Source organism: Theropithecus gelada, chromosome 6, assembly GCF_003255815.1.
Source record: "Theropithecus gelada isolate Dixy chromosome 6, Tgel_1.0, whole genome shotgun sequence".
Classification (NCBI taxonomy): domain Eukaryota; kingdom Metazoa; phylum Chordata; class Mammalia; order Primates; family Cercopithecidae; genus Theropithecus; species Theropithecus gelada.
Window position 1 is genome coordinate 71,215,804 of NC_037673.1, and position 15,331 is coordinate 71,231,134.

At 42.2% G+C, this 15,331-nt stretch overlaps 1 protein-coding gene and 1 long non-coding RNA gene across 3 annotated transcripts in view; one reads left to right on the forward strand and one right to left on the reverse strand.

The window, feature by feature from the left end:
- The window catches only part of POC5 (POC5 centriolar protein), a 37,015-nt gene extending 35,876 nt beyond the window's left edge, over positions 1-1,139 (reverse strand). Inside the window, exon 1 of one of the 2 annotated variants that reach the window (XM_025388774.1) lies at positions 957-1,139. The gene's annotated coding sequence lies outside the window, so the exon portion shown is untranslated. The remainder of the gene's footprint in view (positions 1-956) is intronic. The other variant, XM_025388775.1, reaches the window with a different exon arrangement.
- Positions 1,083-15,331, forward strand: LOC112626602. The gene is made up of 3 exons (XR_003119922.1): positions 1,083-1,235; positions 3,597-3,725; positions 14,432-15,331. It is a non-coding gene; the product is annotated as an uncharacterized LOC112626602 (long non-coding RNA).

A 15,331-nucleotide genomic window follows, 5' to 3' on the forward strand; every position in this document is an offset into this window, starting at 1 on the left:
ACTTCTTCCTTCAGGATTTGAGAACAGGCAGGTAACACGGGTGGGGAGTGGGGTGGTGCTGATTATTTTAAAAATGAGCTAGTAAGTACGATCAGATCTTAAAAACTGTTTCTTAATACGGACACTGCAGACACAAAAAAACCCACTGCACTTTTGGAAAATATGCTATCTCCCATCTGCCCTGCTTTATGCCAACAAAGTATGAGTTATTTGAAACTCTAGAACAGTAGCATTTTCCTGTTTCTAAGTTCAGAAACGAAGGAGAAAAATGAAAACTGCTTTAATTGGTGGCAGATGTACATTAGTTCACATTTTCAGTAGTTTCTAATCCAAGGTATCAGAAAACAAGACCAAAACTTTTGTGAGCTTCTCTGTTGCCAGAGACATAAAAGAACATCTTGGTAATTACCTGGCTGACAGGAAAATAGGGGTCTGGAAATTCAAATGGAACCACCAAGAGTCAAAGGAAGAGCGAATTAACATGCAGACTAGCAGCAGGGTGATGTGCCCTGTGCCCTGCATCAGGCCTAGCTGCACGCAAGGAGAGGGGGTGCGCCAGCCCCTCCCCAAGGCAGGGACTAGAAGCAGAGGAGAAAAGTCACTGCAGTAAGCAAAAGGTCAGAAGTTTTCTTCCATCACCTTCCGACCCAGCCTGTTTAAAGAAAAATCTTACTTAAGCACAACAGAGCTTTATACATGGTTATTTTTTCTCAACGTTTTAAGTGACAGGAGCCTCTGATGACAGTAACCGCTTAGCATCCCTCACACCTGCTCTCTTCCTCTTCCTGCACGCCTCGGAAGGGAACTTTGAGACCTTCCGGCACAACAGCTGAATCACCCGTGTCCGGGGAAGAGCCCCGGGGGAGGAAGCCCGCGCCAAGGAACTTTAAATCGCACTCCACTACTTTCGCCAGGGATGCAGGGACGCAGGGTGTGCCCGCAGCGCTGCTACCCACCGTCGCCGCTCGCGACCAAATCCCGACTCCTCGCTCTCCGCCTCCTAGCCGCGTCGCAGCTGCAGTCTCAGCAAGTGCAGACTCAGCAAGCACAGCCGCTACCCAGGGAGCAACCTGACAGTTTCAAACTGCAGGGAGGAATTAAGGACAGCCCTGTGCATTGGTCCTTTTTTTCAGCAATCTGCCGTTTGATTGGTCCGAGAGCTGGGGGCGGGGCTTTGGGCCGGTGCCGCGAGAAGCCGGAATTACTTTGGAGAGCCCCGCCCCCTGGCGCCGCAGGTCGGTAGGGGGCGGGGTCCTAGGGAGCCCCACCCAGCGACGGTGGGGATTAAATACTGCGCGTGCTCAGTTCTGTTCAGTGCCTGCAGGCTGCTAAGCGGCTCTGGGAGCTGATTTGGTTAGAGGCTGTGGAGCAGGGATAAAGTTGGCTAATGCCGTGTGCTGTTGGCTTTCAACAATTCCGGTAGCCTAGGTATGAGTCCTCATGCTTTCGTCTGCATAAGAACAATACGAAATTCTGAGCCAGGTGTGCTGGCTCATGCCAGTAATCCCAGCACTTTGGGAGGCCGAAGTGGGAGGATTGCTTGAGCCCAGGAATTCGAGACCAGTCTGGGGAACATAGGGAGACCCTTTCTCTATAAAAAATTAAAAACAAAAAAATCTGCATCATCCACAGATCCCCTGCAACAGAATCACTTGGAGGTGCTTTTTTTTTTTTTTTTTTTTTTTTTTTGAGGTGGAGTCTCGCTCTGTCGTCCAGGCTGGAGTGCAGTGGCACTATCTCAGCTCACTGCAACGTCCGCCTCCCGGATTCAAGTGATCCTCCTCCCTCAGCCTCCCGAGTAGCTGGGATTACAGGTGCCCGCCACCACACCTGGCTAATTTTTGTATTATTAGTAGAGATGGAGTTTCATCATATTGGCCAGGCTGGTCTCGAACTCTTGACCTCAGGTGATCCGCCCGCCTCGGCCTCCCAAAGTGCTGGGATTACAGGCGTGAGCCACCACGCCCGGCCGGAGGTGTTGATTCCTTCGGTCCTGGACACCATCAGGAAGTCTGAATTTTTAATACACACTGCCAGTGATTCTGATGCAGGAGTCTGCAGACCACGCTTTGAGAAATTGCTAGTCTGGGCTGGATGCGTTGGCTCACACCTGTAATCCCAACACTTTGGGAGGACAAGGCCGGTGGATCACCTGGGGTCAGGAGTTCGAGACCAGGCTGGCCAACATGGTGAAACCCCATCTCTACTAAAAATACAAAATTTAGCCGGGTGTGGTGGCTTATGCCTGTAGTCCCAGCTACTCCGAAGGCTGAGGCAGTAGAATCCCTTGAACCCAGGAGGCGGAGGTTGCAGTGAACCAAGGTTCTGCTACTGCACTCCTGCCTGGATGACAGAGTGAGACTCTGTCTCAAAAAACAAACAAACAAAAAAACAAAATTGGCAGTCTAGTTTTAACTAATCTCAAATGTGTCAGACTTCAAGATAGAGCCTTCTAGTGAAGTTTTGACCTTAGAATAAGATCATAATTATAATATAGCTTTACCGTCTACTCACTGTCACCTTGGATAATACTACTCACATAGTAAGGTGGTAGGAGATTAAAAGAATTAATACATCTAAAACACCTAACACACAAACATATAGTCTTTCAACTTATATTGGCAACAGATAGGCTAGAGGTATATGGACCCCGATGGCAAAGGTGCTTAAGTAGCCCAGACTGGGGTTCTCCAGTCTGAAGAACAAATACTGAGATCTGGGTGAGTTTTCAGTCTCCTTTCTGTTATCTCCAGGATAAGGTTTCTTTTTTCTGTAGATAAAAATAGCATAACCTGGGTCTCACTTTCATGTTGGCAGAACCAGACTCCTACAAACAATGAAATAAGAAAGAGCACCAGAAGTTTCTTTGGCATAAGTTATGTTTGTTCTCCCGCCTTTTCCCCCCATACTTATTATATAGGACAAATCCCTATTAGTAGCTGCAAATTCATACTTGGTTCTAGTATTTGTTTTTAAATTGAATTGCCTTTTGGCGACCCCATACACTATAATTGATACTGAATCACTCTTCTGGTGCCCTTCTGCCAGTAGGTTCCAGGTTTCTCTTTTCTGTCTTCCTTTTGGGGAAGGAGAGATTTTTATTGAAAACCATTTAGTCAGCAATCCCCATTTCCTGTAAAACTAGAGAGAGAAAGAGACAGAATCTTGTCTGGATGTTATGAATTTAGAACTGATATATTTTCTCAATGTTCCTAGAGAGGGAGGGAAAGAGAGGGAGAGAATTTAAAGCCCCCACAAACCCCTAATAACTTGGTTGCCAGTTTGAACCCTTCATAATTATTTATTCGTTCAACAAATATTTAACATCTGCCATAGGCAAAGCAAATTTTTGTTGGTGCTGGGGATAGAGTGGTGAGCAAAACACAGTCTGCCCTCATGGAACTAAGAGTCTAATGGGAAAAACCAGTATCAAACCAACAAATCCACCACACATATGAATACATAACAGCTGTGTGAACCTGGGCAAGCTGCATAACGTCTCTGTACTTCAGTTTCTGTATCTGAAAAATAAGGACAGGAATTCGTTCACTGAGAGTTAAATTAATGTAGGTGTTATTCCTATCCTCATGTTTCAGATAGAGAAACTGAAGCACGGAGAGGTTATGCAGCTTGCCCAGGTTCACGCAACTGGTAAGAACAGCATCGGAGTCCATGTTCTTATCACTCAAGATGTTCTGTTGGGGACAGCATGCCGTGGTCTTGAGGTAAGAAAGGGCTGGTATCTGGATAATAACAAATACCAGTAAGACTGGACTTAGTGAGGAGAAAGTGGCACAGGATGAGGCTGCAGATGGAGGTGGGGGCCCAACTATGCAGGACTTGTTAAGGATTTGATATTTTAAGTTCAATAGGATGTATTTTAGATGTTCAGGAGAGAGATGAGGACAACTTGAACTAGAGGAGTGGCAAAGGAGATGGAGAGAAGACAGAAATGAGATGCAGTCATCACTTGCTATTCCTAGGGATTGGTTCCAGGACCACTCCCAATGTCTTCCCCTCCCCACCCCACCCCGCCAATGTAAATACCAAAATTGAGGATGCTCAATTCTCTTATATAAAATGGTATAGTATTTGCATGTAACCTACACACATCCTCCCATATACTTTAAATAATCTCTAGATTACTTATAATACCTAATGTAATGTAAATGTATGTATATAAATGGTTGTTATATTTTATTGTTTTTTTATTTGTATTATTTTTTACTTTAAAATTTTTACTTCTTTGAGTATTTTTGATCTATGGTTGCTTAAATCTGCTGATGTGGAACCTGAGGATATGGGGGCCAACTGTATGTTTTGGAGGTATAATTGATGGGACTTGGTGATAGGACTTGGACTGTATCTGAGATGAAGAAAAGTGTTAAGGACTCCAGGTTTCAGATTTCTCGCTTGAGTGGATGGCAGCATCAGATATTGAGAAAAACACTGGAAGAGGAGCAGGTTTTGAAAGGGGAAGATCAAAATTCAATTTTAAACATTCTTTAAACATGAAATGCCTGGAGATACCCAAGTGGAGTATCCATTAGACCATTGAACTTAATGTCTAGAGCTCAGAAAAGAGGTCGCTGCCTAGTTATATAAACTGGGTGGCTTTTGCATATAGATTTTGTGGAGGATTGCAAAAATGGCTCCAATTCTACATCTCTCTAAGTATTGATGTCCTGTGCCATGTAACCTCACTTGGAGTTCTTCTCTGCTAATGACCAATAGAATGTTAACAAATATGATGCAAGCAGAAGTTTCAGAATACTTATGTGCTTGGCTTAGGTTGCTCTTGCTCTCTGTTACAACCGTGGAAAATATGCCCGGGCTAGCCTACTGGAAGATGAAAGACATATGTAGTAGAGCCAAGTTGCTCCAGTCATCCTAGCCAAGGCCATCCTAGGTCAGCCTATAGCCATTTGACTCCCCAACAGGTGTGTGAATCTAAGAACCACCCAGACAACCTACAGAGACATGAACTCAATTAATATTGATTGTTTAAATCACTGTGTTTAGGGTGGTTTGTTACTTAAACTTATTATGACAACAGACAACTGATACAGATGCAATTTAAAGTCAAAGAACTAGATGAGACAATCTAGTGGGGGAGAGCAAAATGAGTAGAGAAGAGGATTTGGAACTGAACCCTGATGTCCTCTAATGTTTAGAGGTTGGGTAGCAATGGAGGAGCCAGCAAAGGAGAGTGAGAAGGAGGTGCTGGAGAAGTGGGAGGAAAACCAGCAGAGGCTTCAGTAAAATGCTAGTGAAGTGACTATTGTGTTTGACAATATGGAGGTCCCCCATGTCTTGGCCCTTCCATGGGCCCCAAGTTCTGAACGTCCTCTAGTGCCTGTCTTCTTTCCATCTCTAATGTTTTTGGTTAAGCCACTGCTGAATTTGGCTTGGACTGTTTCTTGATTGTATACGTTCATTTCTTCTTTCTACAACTCACCAACTCACTCTTCACACTGCTGATAACTATCTTCTTTTTTTTTTTTGAGATGGAGTCTTGCTCGTCACCCAGGCTGGAGTTCAGTGGCTTGATCTCAGCTCACTGCAAGCTCCGCCCCCGGGTTCACGCCATTCTCCTGCCTCAGCCTCCCAAGTAGCTGGGACTACAGGCGCCTGCCACCTCGCCCGGCTAATTTTTTGTATTTTTATAGAGACGGGGTTTCACCGTGTTAGCCAGGATGGTCTCGATCTCCTGACCTTGTGATCCGCCCGCTTCGGTCTCCCAGAGTGCTGGGATTACAGGCGTGAGCCACCGCGCCCGGCCGCTGATAACTATCTTCTTAAAATAGCACTGGATTGCATCACCTATCCAAAAGCCTTCCATGGTATTGCATGGCATCCAAAGCTCTCCTAAACCAAGCCCCACCAAACACCAAAAGGACTATGCTGGAGTCCCCAGATGTACCACTTATCAGGTAGGAAACTTTGGGACAGGTGTACATTCTTTATATGCTTGAATTTCATCTCTTTAAAATTGAGAAAGTATTAGAACATATAAAATCTAACTCTATATCTAAACCAGGACCTGAACCTAAATCTATTGTGTCTCCCTCTCTTTCTCTGTCTCTCAATATCAGTTCCCTCCTGCTCTAAAAATAATTGAAGCTGAGCATATGGCTGCATAGCAAGACTACATTTTCCACCTACCTATCAATTAAGTGAGACCAGAAGCCATAGAGTGTGAGTGGAAATGCAGTGTACCACTTCCTGAACTGGGATTTAAGACATTAGGTCTGCTTTCTCCAAGTCTTCTCTTTTCCCACTATGTTGGGCTGCATGACCATGTGGAATATAACTCCCCTGCTAGTTCTGTAGTATGAGAAAGCATCATTTTTTAAAATGTCCTTATATTTGAGGGTCAATTTGTTATGGCTTTTAACTAACACCACATCTACACCTCTGCAGATGGGTATATAAAGTTGTTGAGAAGTAATGTATGTGAAAGCACTGTGCAAAATTTTAAAGTAAGGCAGCCAGGTGAGGTAGAAAGAACATAGAATTTGGATTCTTAAGATCTGGGATCTAGCCTTTCCTAAGATATAGGCATAAAGTTAAGATGACTTTAGGCACCTGTTGGAAAGCATCTAATAATTTCCACTAATATGATTATTAGTGGAATAATAATAATCATATTAGTGGAAATTATTATTATAATAGTAATAGTATTAGTGGAAAGAGTTGATACCTATGTTACTTTTGCTGGACGTGTGTTAGGGCACTGATTTGAAACCTGTTTCTTTTTATGGTCATCCATGATTCACTTAAAAATCCTTCACTGTATTATCTCTTCACCCTATTATTTGTTTAGCTGGGACTTTAAGAGAACATTCCTCACTCTAGAGATCTTTAAAACTGGTGACTCTTGTCCAGGGTAGCAACCACAGTCTAGTCTGTTACTTTCATTTTCTGAAGGAGGAATTTAGACCAAGAGGGATCTATATTTGCTTTATTTGAGTTGCAAATCTGGAGAGAGAGAGAGAGATTGAGGGAGAGAGAGAGAGAGATCCGGAGTGGGAGTGGAGATGGGTGCAGATTTTAGGGACAGGGCCCTTACTAGGGCCTACATCTAGGTAGACGCTGCCGTGATGTTCCCTAAGAATTTGATTTTTTAAAAAAATATAATTTCAACTTTAATTTTAGATTCAGCAGGTACATGTGCAGGTTTGTTACATGAGTATATTGCATGATGCTGGGGTTTGGGATATGAATGATCCCATAATGCAGGTAGTGAGCATAGTACCCAATAGTCTTTCAGCCCTTTCTCCCCACCCTGCCAGTAGTCCACCAGTGTCTATTGTTGCATCATTACACCCATGAACACCCAATGTTTAGCTCCCACTTATAAGTAAGAACACAAAGTATTAGGTTTTCTGTTCCCCTGTTAATTTGCTTAGGATAGTGGCTTCCAACTCCATCCATGTTGCTGCAAAGGACATGTTTTCATTTTTTTTTTTTTTTTAAGACATGGAGTCTTGTTATGTCGACCAGCCTGGTCTTGAACTCCTGGCCTCAAGTGATCCTCCCATCTTGGCCTCCCAAAGTCCTGGGATTACAGACATGAGCCCACCACGCTGACATGATTTTATTTTTTTATGGCTGTGTAGTATTCCATGGTGTGGATGTACTGCATTTTCTTTATTCAACCCAACATTGATGGACACCTAGATTGATTCCATATCTTTGCTATTTTGAATAGTGCTCTGATGAACATACGAGTGCAGGTGTCTTTTTGGAAGAACAATTTATTTTCTTTTGGATATTTACCCAGCTATGGGATTGCTGAGTTGAAAGGTAGTTCTGTTTTAAGGACTCAATTCTTTACAAGCTAGCCCCATATCTGCTTTTCTACCAGACTTCTAGACTCACAGATTATCTTCCCTTCTTTTTCATCTTACCCACTCATCAATTCAAATATACCTGCCTTTGTTATAGCCTCTCAGGCTGGACTTTGTTTCTCCAGGGTGCAAGTGGCTGACATAATAACTTAATCTCCACAGGTGAGAGAAGCAAAAGCCTCCAGAGCTTTCCGTTCCCTGTGAACTTTTTAGCACTGGCCTCCTGAAAACAATGCTCTGGTTTTTCTAAGTCAGAAAAGTGACTTGATGGTGAAATCTGAGTTCAAGTAGGACGATGTGCAAAGATCATGGTAAATTAATTTTGACCAAGTGACTCACAATACAGGTCCCAAATAGAACTTCTGTAGTTAGAATACACAGTCTATTTACAACCTCTTCACACTCTGAGAGCCATTTAACTGAGGCAGAGCAGAAGGAGAAAGACCTTATCAATAAGGCAAAAATGTAGAGTAAATGATGGTTTTTATGGACACAGTGGTCTACATATGAGGCAGTTCACCGCTTTGCTGTGGACTAAGGGCTTATTCAGAGTATTTTGATTCTCTGGATTCTACAGGCCTGGCTCTGTTATTGCAGAAGGGAGTTCATTTCTTAGCCCTCATCATCAACCTTCTTCTCTTCCTAATTATAAACACTCATTCTTAAACCTCTCTAGTAGTCTCTTCTAGCCATATAAAAACTTCCTTACCCTTAGCATTTCTTTCTCCTGATAAAACACTCTAGTACTAGCTGTGAGAGGCAGGATTAATTAGCTTTTCAGAGAACAATATTACTGAGTTTGAGTACCATACAGATGCTGTATTCTTGGATCTTTAGGGCTTCTGAGGGTGAGTTTGCAGATCAGGGTCATTCAGCTCAACAAAAAGAATCTATGCAATTCTAAATTATGACCCTTCCTTCCTTTATCCTTTCTTCCCCACCTTTTTTTTAATGGAAGGAAGGGAAGAGAGGCTATATCTGGTATTTTAAAGCAGATTTGAAATGTTGTGAAAGAATTCGTTTCCTGTCTTTGAAAGCACCATTCTAATTGTTTTTTTTGTAGTTGCCTTTTGTGTGCGAGGGGTCATGCCAATCAATCTACCTCACATCTATAAACATATCCCAAAGCTTAATTGTAGATCTATTGTTTGTAACTTGAAATGCATCTTCCTACAGAAAAATGAAAATGTTGTAATTCCAAGGTCAGCTCAATTATGAGTCCATAATAGGGCTGAAACATTGTTTGCAAGCATTGTTTGTAGTATGGTAGAAAACCATACTGTTGCAAGGCTAGTAGATTTAACCAACAGGAGGAATAATGCTAAATGAGAAAAATCTTCCTGTATTTTTATCTTGAATGCCTATGAAAAAGAAAAAAGGCGATATGGTAGGAGTGGTGATACACTTATTTACTTAGAGGAGGCTACAAAAAATGTATTGAATTTAGGGAATTGATGGGGAGGTAGCAGGAAAGGAGTAGACATGACGAGCTTAGTGGGAAACAGATACGTGTTTTCTGCTCTGAGACGTATCCTGTGGCTGCCATGCTCCTGGCCCCTTTGGAGCATCTGTATCTCCCAATCTCACACAAGTTACTGTGTGAGCTGAAATATTAGTTTCCCTATGCACAGCCTGTGTGTGTCTTAATATGTCTCTATTTCACAGTCTGTGGGAGGATAGATAAAAGGAGATTGGGGATCCTAGGTCACAGTCTCCATCCTGTAGCTCACCAGTTGGGGTCTATTTTAAGTCTGATTAATGGAGACACTAATCTTCATTAGCAAGGTCTTCAGGTAACTTGTCTTAGTGGAATAAGTGTGGTGATAAGAAATGGAAAACTCAATTTAAATGGCCCTGAATCCATCCATTAGCACTCAATATATGAAACTGGTTAAAGGATGAATTAGTATGGCTAAAGTAAATAACCATCATTGCCTATTGCATTTGGCAAGTCAATATGCTGAGACACTGGGTTGCAGAAGAGAAAGAGATTCAATTACAGGGCAGACAAATGAGGAGATGGGAGGAAATCTCAAATCCATCTGCCCAGGAGTTTGGGGCTAGGGTTTTTAAAGGTCTTGGAGTGGGCCAAAATGTGGAGATTGTTGATTGCTTGAAGAGTGCAAGGTGAAGTCCTGGGACAGGGAGATGAAGAAATTGTATTCTCATGCTTATTCCTCTGTGAGGGTCTTTGAACTGTTTCCGTGGAACTCAGGATCTGAAAAATCTCTTAAGCAATCCTTAAACAGAAGCTTTATGATCTGATGTCAGCAATTCTATCAATAGGAAGAATGGGGATACAAATGGTCAGTATCTAGTGACTTTCAGTTACAAGGAAGTGGGCCAAAGTGCAGCTTGATTAATATAATTATAACTATATTTCTGTCTAGAATTCTTGTTAACTCTGTGGGAGGATGGCTTATTGACTTTTCTTTAGTTTTTTTTTAATTTTTAATTTTTGTGGGTACATAGTAGGTGTATATATAATTATGGGGTGCTTGAGGTGTTTTGATACAGGCATGCAATGTGAAATAATCACATCACGGAGAATGGGGTATCCATCCCCTCAAGCATTTATCTTTTGTGTTACAAACAATCCAATTATACTCCTTTAGTTATTTTTAAATGTACAATTAAGTTATTGTGGACCACAGTCACCCTGTTGTGCTATCAAATAGTAGGTCTTATTCATTCTTTCTATTTTTTTGTACCCATTAACTGTCCCCATCTCCCTCGCCAGCCCCTCAATACCCTTCCCAGTCTCTGGTAACCATCCTTCTACTCTCTATGCCCATGAGTTCAATTGTTTTGATTTAGATCCCACAGATAAGTGAGAACATGCGATGTTTGTCTTTCTGTGCCTGGCTTATTTCACTTAGCATAATGATCTCCAATTCCATCCATGTTGTTGCAAATGATAGGATCTCATTCCTTTTTCTGGCTGAATAGTACTTCATTGTGTATATGTACCACATTTCCCTTATCCATTCATCTGTTGATGGATACTTAGGTTGCTTCCAAATCTCAGCTATGGGGAGCAGTACTGCAACAAACATGGGAGTGCAGACATATCTTTGATATACTGATTTCCTTTATTTGGGGTATATACCCAGCAGTAGGATTGCTGGATCATGTGGTAGCTCTAGTTTTAGTTTTTTTGAGGAACTTCCAAACTCTTCTCCATAGTGGTTGTACTAATTTACATTCCCACTAACTGTGTAGAAGGCTTCCCTTTTCTCCACATCTTCGCCAGCATTTGTTATTCTCTATCTTCTGGATATAAGCCATTTTAACTGGAGTGAGATGATATCTCGTTGTGGTTTTGATTTGCATTTCTCTGATGATGAGTGATGTTGAGCACCTCTTCATATACCTGTTTGCTATCTGTATGTCTTCTTTTGAGAGATGTCTATTATAATATTTTGCCCATTTTTGATTAGATTATTAGATTTTTTTCCTATAGAGTTGTTTGGGCTCCTTATATATTCTGGTTATTAATACCTTGTCAGAGGGGTAATTTGCAAATATTTTCTCCCATTCTGTGGGTTGTCTCTTCACTTGATTATTTCCTTTGCTGTGCAGAAGCTTTTTAACTTGATGTGATCCATTTGTCCATTTTTATTTGTAAATCTTTGTGTTGAACTCTGACGAAGAAATATGCTATTTTATGTAAATGTTTATGTTTCACTTTGATGAGGAAATGTGTTATTTTATGTTGCAGAAGCACAGCCTTCTGTTGAACGATCTTTTAGAAGGAAGTCCCTTTCCTGTCTTGAGTCTTCATAAAATTAACTTGCTTTCTTCTAAAAATATCTGCCCATCACTATTATTTAGAATTCTTCTTTTTCTGAGACTGTTCATATATTAGGATTTTCTTTCCCCCAGAGTCCTTGTTTCTTCCTTTACTCCTAATGAAGAATAGACTGTCTCTTCATTGAAAGATTTTTAAAAAAACAAATAAATTATGATAATTAGATTGGAGTTTAAAAACCAGTTTGTGCAAGTTACAAAAGTTCCTGAAGTGTTAAAAACCCTCATAGTAATTATTCACCATTTTCAATTTCCTGAGTTCTGAGGTCGTAGATACTGAGTCCAGGTTTTGGTTTGCGAATCAGCTTATTTGTCTGGCGTAGGTGCCAAACTAAACTAGTGTTACTATAACCTGGAGTTGATATAAGTTAGTTTTATGGATAGGTCTGAGAGATGGTCCCTTTGAGAACATTCTTTCAGCTTCTACCTTCTGGGGATGGGTTATTCTTACCCCCATGTGTTTCCCTCCATTTTCCTCCCCTATGTAAACTTCCCCTGACCCAACATTGCTTGGGTCTCCTGTGTTCCCTAGTGTGCATCAAAATAACCTGTGTTGACCTAAAAGGAAGCAGCTGCAGCAAAATTAATATAAGTAGATAGAGTCAATTTGGGCCAAGTTTGAGGATTGCAACTTGGGAGCATAGATTCAAGTTGTCCTGAATATACACTCCAATTAGTAGCAGTTACAAGTAGGTTTTTAAAGGCAGAAAGGGGGGGCAGGGAATGGGCTGATACAAAGTCATCTGTCAGGAATTCTCATTGGTTTACAGAAATAACATTGATTAGTGATTGGCTAGACATTGTTAAACTATAGGGTGTTGGTTATAGTGCCCAGTGTGGCATTAGGTTAATTTATATCAACTTGTGGCAGTAGCAAGCAGTTTCAAGAGATGAATACATAGCTCAAAGAAGGGAGTAGGGTGTGATTGCTGTCTCATTTCAGTGCCTCTCTGGGCCTAATAATTTGGAAAGGCTCACATTCCTCAGATCAACCTCTTTTTCTTTCCTCACCTTGACAGTTTACTAGGACATGGGTTGCTGGGCTTCATTGTGGGAGTTTCTGATTAAGGGGGTTTGAAGTTGGACCCAAGAATGTGCATTTCAAACACGTTCCCATGTGATATCGATGCTTCTGGCCACAGAGCCACTTTGCCCTAGGTCAATTAGGGTCCTAGCTTCTAGCAAGAGCAGTATTCTCTCTGGCTCTAAGCTTCAGCATTGTTCACCCTATCACAATCAGGCCTCTCTATAACTTTGCTCTAGACACTCCAAGCTTCATAGCTGGTTCCCTGGAGGTTGAAGTCAATTTCCTACCTAAACCCCGAAGACACTCTTCCAGACTTCCGATTGTAGAGTCCAGTTCTGACAGCTGTGCACGTTGGAAGTCTCCAGGGTTCTGGGCTTTTCAAGTCTCAACCTCTCTTCATTCCAGTTCCCTCTGTTCTTTTCAGTGGCCAGCAAATCCACCCTGCTGAAGCTTAGCTTTTCACCTCCTCTTCTAAGTAGCACCTCGTCCTAATTCATTCATGATGGGTGTGTGATCCTGAGAGCCGTTTTTCCTTCCATAGCTTATCTTTTCATCTTTTCCTTCCATAGCTTATTTTAGTCCATTTTGTGTTGCTGCAACAGAATACCACAGCCTGGATATTTTATAAAGAAAATGATTTTATTTATTACAGTTCTGGAGGCTGGGAAGTCCAAGATTGACAGGCTGGCATTAAGTGAAAGCCTTGCTGCATTAGCCCATGGTGGAAAGGGAAAGGGCAAGAGAGTGAAGGAGAGTAAGAGGGGGCCAAACTCGCCTTTGTAACAAGGCTACTCTCTTGATAACTAACACACACCTGCAATAACAACATCAATCCATTCCTGAGGGCAGATCCCTCACGACCTAATCACTTCTTATTAGGCCCCACCTGCAACACTGCTGCATGGGGGTGGGGATTAAGTTTTCAGCACTTGAACTTCAGGGACACATTCAAACCGGAGCATAGCTTTGAGCAGATGTTCATCGCCTGCCTCAAAGCTGCTGTAATTGGAGGTGGGGACTGGGTTCCAGGGCTTACTGTGGCTCCTAGATCTGTAAGTTAAGATACGTCCCACGTGCTATTCCATTACTCAGACATTGATCTTTCTCCCAGGGAAATGGTTTTGCAGAAATGCAGTTTCAGGCTGATAGCAGCTTTGGAGTAAAGCCAAGGTCCCAGGAATATTTCTTTTATTTGATTCCCAACAGTCTGACAATAAAGCTTTTGTTCTCTAGAGAAACAGAATATGTGTGTGTGTGTGTGTGTTCATTATAAGGAACTGGCTCATTGGTTCATGCAATTATGGAGGCTGAGAAACTCTACAATCTGCCATCTGCAAGCTGGAGACCCAGGAGATCCTGTGGTGTCCAGTCCAAGTGTAGGAGAAGACTGATGTTCCAGCTTGAAAACAGTCAGGCAGAGAGAATGAATTCTCCCTTTTGTTCTATTCAGGCCTCCAGATGATCAGATGAGGCCCACCCACACTGGGAAGGCCAATCTGAGACTAAATCAGCTGATTCAAATGTTAACTCTTCCAGAAACCCTCACAGATTCACCCAGAATAATGTTTAACCAAATATCTGGGCACTCCATGACGCAGTCAAGTTGACACAAAAAATTAATGATCACAGCCTTACTCCTAACTAATTCCTGTTAATCATAGGGGTCCATACAAATGAACAGTCACACAGAGCATCTTCTCAGGTACAATGAGAAGCTTGCCATATTTTTCCTCTCCTTCAGGATCTCCCCCTTCTCAGATGACCTGCTGCTGACCTCAGATACCTATAGAGACTCTGCTGGTGCCTGTCAAAGGTGCTGTAACCTCCCACTCCCAGAAAAAGTGCCTCTGCGCTCTCTCATCTGCTGAAGGTAGTGCTGCTGGAAGTCTTGTATGGAAGTGGAAGATCTGATGTCTTTGCTGCATGTATTGGCATCTCTGGTTGAAAAGGTTGCTAGTGTTCCACTCTGCTGATGCAGGCACTGGTGGTGGCATTGATGTGATAAAGACTTCAAAGCACCAGTAAGTTCTCTACTGAAGTGGAAAGGAGATTTTTGTGTCTTTTGTCTTATATTTCTCCTGTGCTCCGAAGTCATGCTTCCAGGTGTTGCCAGTGAGCAGGGAGAATTTAGTGAAGAAGCTTTTTGCAGAGATGACTAGCTGTCTGCTAAAATTCCATTATGTAGAATGAGTGCCAAGAAGTAGCCACAAACACATTAAAAACATTTGGAACCCCTATACCCTACCTTTGCATTTAGTGGAGTCATAGGACTAGCTCATACCCATGTGAACAGAGCTGATGTGTCTCATTTCAGGGTCAAGGAGTTTAAGAAGTGGGATGTGTCTCCTTTACATTCTCTTTTTCCTCTTCTGCCAGCTCTCATACCTCAAGGAATGTCAGAATAGGGGACAGAAAGAGCCAGGACATCCACCTTGCACTGTTCTGGGAGCAAGAAATACATTTTCTGGGTTGGGCACGGTGGATCACGTCTGTAATCCCAGGACTTTGGGAGGCTGAGGTGGGCGAATTGCCTGAGTTCAGGAGTTTGTGACCAGCCTTGGCAACACAGGGAAACCCTATCTCTACTAAAATACAAAAAATTAGTCAGGTGTGGCAGCATGTGCCTGTAATCCCAGCTACT